Source organism: Montipora foliosa, chromosome 4, assembly GCF_036669935.1.
Source record: "Montipora foliosa isolate CH-2021 chromosome 4, ASM3666993v2, whole genome shotgun sequence".
Taxonomy (NCBI): domain Eukaryota; kingdom Metazoa; phylum Cnidaria; class Anthozoa; order Scleractinia; family Acroporidae; genus Montipora; species Montipora foliosa.
The window spans coordinates 44,754,346-44,761,845 of NC_090872.1; the positions used below are offsets into that span (position 1 = coordinate 44,754,346).

Here is a 7,500-nt window from a genome sequence, read left to right on the forward strand (position 1 = left end):
ACTCACCGGAGTTCTGACAAGATTTAGAGAGCAGTCGATAGCCATTGTTTTAACAAGTACGAGTACCAACCGAGGACAGCAAGTATCTCCCTTTCCTGTGGTGGTCGGGTGGTGACATGGACAAAGAACCAGAAGAACTTCAGATGCTAGTTCACCTTTACAGAGGTGTGTCATCCCCTAGTTGTGCCAATTATGCATTGAAGAAAACAGCTGATGAGAATGCAGAAAATTTCGACAAAGAAACCATTCAAACAGTGAAACGAAAATTCTATGTTGAGGATTGCTTGAAGTCTGTAGAAGATGACGAACAAGCAAGTCGGCTGGTCAATCAGCTACGTCACTTGCTAGCCCAAAGGAGGTTTCCGCTTAACAAAATGGATTTCGAATGCCTATGATGTCATCCAGTCAGTCCCGGCGTCTGAGAGAGCCGGATCTGTCAGAGAGCTTGATCTTGAGAACTTGCCTATTGAGCCTTCCCTCAGCATTCAGTGGGATGTCCAGTCAGATCGATTCTGTGCCAAGATTGTTGTGAAGGACCGACCCCCAAGGAGGAGGGGTATTCTCTCTGTCATAAGCTCAATTTATGACCCTCTAGGGTTCATTGCCCCTTTGATTCTGCCTGTGAAAGCAATCTGCGTGATCTGTGCCGGAAAGGATTAGATTGGGATTACAGAACTCCACATGAAGATTTAGTGCGTTGGCGAGATTGGTTGAAGGAACTTCGGAAACTTGAACAGTTCACCGTTGAACATTGTTTAAAACCCAAGAACTTTGGCCGTATAGTGTCTGGCCAACTTCACCATTTCTCAGGGGAAGGATATGGTGCTGTTTCATACCTTTTGAGTCGTCAATGAAGCTTAAGATGGCCATTGTGCTTTTTCGATAGGGAAGTCAAGGTAAACACCCCAAGTTAGATTGAACAGGATGATGCAGCATGAGTCGGGTGTTGAAGTGGATGAAGAGTTCTTCTGGACCGACAGTACATGTGTGTTGAGCTATATTGTAAACAGGGACAAGAAATTCCAAACGTTTGTTGTAAACAGAATTACAACAATCCATGATGAAACACGACCAGACCAGTGGTACTATGTTGACACAGGTTCTAACCCTGCTGATGATGCGTCTAGGGGACTTTCCGCTGAAGAGCTTTTCCACAAAAACCGCTGGACCAATGGTCCTTCCTTTCTCTGGGAAGCAGAGGACAGCTGGCCTAGGCAACCCGACATTCCTGTGGAAATAAAGGAAGATGATCCCGAGGTAAAGAAGGAAAGGAAAGCTTTCTCAGTAGCGTCTACAGTTGAACCTGACTTGTTGAACCGAATGATTCAGTCCTGCTCCTCATGGTATAGGCTTAAGAAGTTGATGGTGTGGTGGTGATGACACCAAGCTAAACGGACGCGGCTCTGAGCTCTCTCCAAGAAATTTTTAAGAAAATGATCCAAATGTCGGCCAGATTGACAATGTCTAAAGCAAAGCAGCGAACCGAAATGCCAGATACTGAAGCAAAGTTAGACGAAGTACATGCAAAGATGGACGACTTGCTCGCCCCTAAAGATGAACAAGAGTCGAAGTTGAATGCCATACCGCTCAAGTTAGACAGTTTGGAAAAAAGTCAATAGAAAACTGCTCAAGATCTCAGCGAATTGAAAGATAGTTATAAACGTTTAGACCTCGATGTGACTGAGATTAAAAGCGCTGTTGCAGAAAAGGCGAACCTCAAAGAAATAGACACGCTCAACAAAAAGATTGATGACTTGGAGAACAGGTCCAAGAGGAACAACATAGTTATATGGGGCTTAAAGAAAGGCGCCGAAAAAGATTGCAGCTCCGTAGAAGAATTCTTAAGGGAAGAACTTTTCAGTAAACACATGGGCCTTGAAAATATTGAAGTTATGCGAGCGCACCGTAGGAGGATCAACCAAGTGGCTGCGAGCCCTAGCACTCTGCAGCCAAGGCCTATCCACCTTTACCTTCTTAGATATCTTGACATCTAAGGCTGCAACGAACACCCTGAAAGATAACCCTTTCTGCGACAGTCAGATATTCATATCCGACGACGTGTCAAAATCAATTCGGACTGAAAGAGCTAAACTACGAAAAGACCATTTGAAGCAACTTAAAGAAAGAGAAGGAATCCAGCTTGCTTTCATCCCATGGTCAATTCCCGTGCAGATATTGTACAAAGAATTCAATTCTGAAGGTCTCAAGTCCTTTAAAATCAGAACTCAATAGTCCTTATGTACTACGTAATTATGGCTACATAAACTGCATGATTTATTTTCTGTTTACAATTCTCGTGCCGGAAAACCGCCTGTCTTTTTTAATAGCATAGTATAATACATTTATGTGCCATGGAGATCTCGGCGAAAGTGTGCAGCAACCAAGATGGTAAGTACACTTTCATTTGTTTGAATATTTTGTGTGTTGTAGGCTCCGTTTGGAGCTCAGAAGATGGCCGACCTTCCTGCTGACAGAGCCACACCTGATAAATCCCCATTCAGTTTTGTGGGCGTTGATTGTTTTGGTCCGTTTTGGGTCAAGATAGCCAGAAGACAAGTTAAGCGATATGGAGTCTTGTTTATGTGTTTGGCTACCAGAGCCATATACCTGGAAATCGCCTAGAGTATGGACACTGATTCGTTTGTTAACTCCATGCGCCGCTTCATTGCAAGGCGAGGTATCCCCAAAGTACTGAGGTCTGACAACGGTTCAAATTTCGTTGGCACAAACATGGAGCTCTGAGAAGCTATTTCTGCATGGAATTAGAGTCAGACCTATGAGTTCTGCTTGCAAAGGAATAACCAGTTGGCTTTTTAATCCACCGCCGGGATCCCATTTTGGTGGAGTATGAGACGGATGTATTAGAACAGTAAGAAAGATTCTCGTTGCTCTCATGAAGGAGCAGCCACTCGATGATGAAGGGTTAACTACCCTAATGTGTGAAGTAGAGTCCATAACCAAACCGTCGGATGACGCATCGGATTCTGAAGCCCTTACACCGAATCATTTACTGTTGCTGCAGTCAGGCCCGAAACTTCCTCCTGTCGTGTTCAGAAAAGAGGATGGCATCAGGTTCAGTATTTACCCGATGCAATTTGGCGGAGATGGATTAGAGAGTACTTGCCACAGTTGCAAGAGAGGCAGAAATAGGCTTATCCATCAAGGAACTTCGCTGTTAATGACATAGTATTTGTGGTCGATGATAGAGTACCAAGATCTTCATGGCCTCTTGGTCGGATCACCAGTGTGTACAAGAACAGCATGAATGAGCATGTGAGAAGTGTAACTGTGAAGACCAGAACCTCACTGTATGATCGCCCTGTCGATAAGATTGTTCTTCTGGAGTCAGTGGAAATGTCGGAGGACATGAAGCATTACTGAACTTTGTATTCTTTCGGAGAACTGTTAGATATATAGATATATCATTTCTGGAAGAGAATTACCTCATTTCTATATTGCTGTAATATCATGGTATGGACCATGTGCTCCCTCGTAATTCAACAGGTCAAAGTTCCAGTTTAGATGTTTTGTTTTTACCTGGCCAATTCCTTTCACGTTTTTCCTACGAACATGCAAAGCTTGTGAGTATGTTGTCGCTGTGGTATTTTCATTTTGCATCGTTTTATTTACGCTTCGTTTTTTTTTGTTTTTTTTTTGATAGTCAAGCCACATCTTTGTAAACAAGTTGAATCTTTGGTTCACATCTCCATGAATTAAAAGTTGTTTTGAGCATTCAAGTCTACAGAGAAACTGTCGTTTATACCTCTCCACGTTTCTTTGGAGTTGTTAATGTTTTCCTTAAAGTAATGTTCATAATTTTTCTTGCTTAGACGTGTTTTAAACTGACTATTTTGTTTCAGTATAATTTGTAGTTTTCCCAATCTGCATTAAAAAAATAGAGGATATTACATGGCCACGCGGGGATACGAATTTTATCTTCGAGTGCTGAAAGTATCTCTCACGAGTGAGCGAAGCGAACGAGTGAGGGATTTTTTCAGCACGAGAAGATAAAATTCGTATCCCCAAGCGGCCATGTAATGTTCTGTTTATTATATAGATATTGATGAAATGTCTAGATTCAAAACAACTTGTTTTATTCATTTTCGAAATGATGAAAAAGTGTTCACCAACCACTAAAACACGCGTGTTGTGTAACATGAAACAAGATATGAAAGTTATGAAAAACAAATCATGATAATGTAAAATTTGCAATAAAAATGTTAATGTAGTGGAGAAGAATTACATTAAAGCACAAAAGTATCGTACAATGAAGAGGAAGCTCGCGTTTTATTGGCTAATCGTGTTCGTTACCATGACGACAGCTATATCCTCACATGTGAAAGATAAAAATGATACGTTCACTGCGCACGGTGAAGATATGATTTTTAAGTAAAAGGAGAAATCCTGGTATTTCATCAGTATCTATATAATAATAAGGTATTTTTATTCGTATGAAAGTTCTGATTCCCCTGGTAATTCATGGTTTCGACAGTATTTTTTCCCTGCGATTGGAAGGAATTTTCATCAGGGCGTTCTTGCTAATCAAGGAATTTATTTTTTTCCAAAAAGTTGTGAAGGACTTGTTAACTGTATCCAGTTCTCCAACATCATGATGTACGCGGATGACACAGCCATCTATCTGCCGTCCACATCCACCTCGGACATTGAACTTAAGTTGAACCTTGATCTAGCTAATTTATCACAGTGGCTTCACTACAATAAACTTGTTCTCAACATGAAGAAGACGGAATTCATGACGTTCGGCACCCACCGACTTGCGAGACAAAAGTGTGATGAGACTGATATAAGCCTAAATGGACAGTCCATTAAGAACCTAGGTGTAGTTCTTGATGACACCCTTTCCTTCAATTACAATTTGGACTATGTGAGGATGAAGATATCTAAGATACTCGGAATGTTCACTAGCATAAGACCTTCACTTACGCTAAAAGCTGCAAATAGACTCTATAAAGCCATGGTCCTCCCGGTTCTAGATTATTGTGATGAGGTGTGGCAAGAATACGGACAAGGAAACAGTGACAAGATGAAACGACTACAAAGACGAGCAGCGAGGATCATCTTCTTCAAAGCTGCCTCAAAACTATCGACTGATCAAATTATGATGAAACTGGGCTTGGAACCTCTCTATTATAGAAAACGGACACTCATTTTAAGATTTGTTAATAAGTGCATTGCAAATAGAGCTCCTAGATACCGTTTTAATTATTTTAAAGTAAGAAACTGTTGACATTCACCACCACAAAACATAATTCTTAGAATCTATAACTGTTCCAACCTTCCTTCATATTATTATTCATAATTTTAATCTTTTTTAAATCTTTTTTTCTTACAGGACCTGCATTGATAGCAGTTTTTCTCTTAAAACTGATGCAGCAATCCTGTACAACTATGTTTAAATTATTATGGACATTTTTATTTTAAGTTGTTTGATGACTTACATCCTATAACTTTGCGGGGTATCACCCTAGGCTAAGTTAATGTTAAAAGTGTCAGCCTTCTTATAGCCTTTTCGTGCATGTAACGTTCTAACAATATATCAAGTTCTTTTTCTGTTGTCCTTTCTTACAATAAATTTCTAATAACGATATAATCGTTTATAATTTCCACATTCTGTGATAGGATCCACTTTTCGCTCTTCTGCAATAAATATCTGGTTTCTTTCTCACTCGCAATCTTTGAGTTTATTTTGTTGTTTGTCTGTGTTTCTTATTCTTCTTCTTCTTCTTCTTCTTCTTATTATTATTATTATGAAATCATCATCGGAGATGATTGGAGATGAGAGTATTCGATTTCTTGCAACTGCGAGACAAACATGTTAGCATCGAAAATGGTGTCATAGTGCACAGTTACCATACAAGCAATGTAGTCTATTTAATCATTAAAGCACTGGACTTACATCAATGACTGTAAGTGTAAAAGGCACTGGCTACTAAATAATAATAATAATAACCCTGGGAGGAATGGTGCAGACACAAACCCTTCGCTCAGGTGTCAATCCACAACAATTTTCATTGATTTGTGCAAGTCTCGAGCCTTTTTGCGAAAATTTAAGTTAAAATATTGGGTGTACCGGAATGTGCGAGCCAAGAGTCTGCTTTGCAAACTAGTAATCTGTGTGTTCAACAAAATGGGTGCTGAAGTTACATTAACTGATATTGACATTGCCCATCGTGTCAGGCCGAGGACCCCTTCCAACCGGCCAAAGCCGATCATCTGCAAATTCACCAGAAATTAGCCTGTGAAGAAGTGATAAAACGAAGGACTGCAATTTCACTTGTTTAACCTCGTGAAATTGGTCTATCAGATGATGTGATATTAACCAATGCGAAAATTGTTGACCATCTGATGCCTTCTGCCCAAGAATTATTTGCAACTTCTAAATCTTTCAAGGAACAACATCAGTTCAGCTACTGCTCGACGAAGAATGGATTCGTTTATCTAAGGAGATCAGATAGTAGCCACCCAATAATGATCAAGAACATCGCAGACCTTCATACTCAGGCTCAAGACGATTTAGAGTAGGATCCCAAAATGTAAGTTAATTTAACTGATGTATTTATTTATTTACTATGAATTCGGCCAGTGTTTATTTCGTGAACTTCCATATAATAGTATTGAATTCATAGAGGTTCATGGTCAATTTAACAACAGTTTAAATAACAATGTAACCAAAAAAAACAGCTCCAATGCCTGAAGAGTCTGCATGATCTTGATGTATTCAGTCTAAATATTAACACTAGTGTAAACCCAGATCACAACTCAAATTACAAACCTATACAATGTAATTATTATTCTCCATATGGTTTTAGTCAGCAGAAATTCTTTTTCTCGAGCGGGTCATCTTTTTCCTTTTCTTTATTGCACAATAACGTGAGAGGTCTACGGCGTAATCCGGACAATTTTCAGTCTCATCTTTTGGAAGAATTACGGCTACATTTTAGTGTCATTGGGATTACAGAAACTAAAATTACAAATTCTAATTTGCCCCTTGATTTCGATCCTTCAATACCTAATTATCGCTTCGAATAGGTACCAACACCTCCATCGGCTGGAGGTGTGGGTATGTATATTCAGAATGACTTTAATTATACAGTTATTGAAAGAACATGTGATGAAGCCTTCCAGGCTCTGTGGGTCGAAATTCACATTTGCAAAAGAATCAACTCTCATTTGTGGAGTTATTTATAGGCAGCACAATAGCCCAGAAAAATTTCTCAATTACTTTGAGCAAACTGTTGAAAAACTCAGTGTTACTGGAAGACGGATTTTCATAATGACGGATGCCAACATAAACCTCCTCTCCTACGAATGGTATAAGTATGCTCAAGATTTTTTACATCTTCTCCAGAGTTATTCTTTCTTCCCAACCATTGATAAACCTACTTAGGTGCTAAATAAGTTGGCCACTCTAATAGATAACATATTTATAAACAATTGACGCAAACGTATAAAGCGGTAATAACATGTTCGATATCAGTG

The 7,500-nt window shown here is 39.6% G+C and overlaps 1 pseudogene; it reads right to left on the reverse strand.

Annotated features, from left to right (window-relative positions):
* LOC138001419 (uncharacterized) overlaps window positions 1-45 on the reverse strand; it is a 3,823-nt pseudogene extending 3,778 nt beyond the window's left edge.
* Window positions 46-7,500: the final 7,455 nt, after the last annotated feature.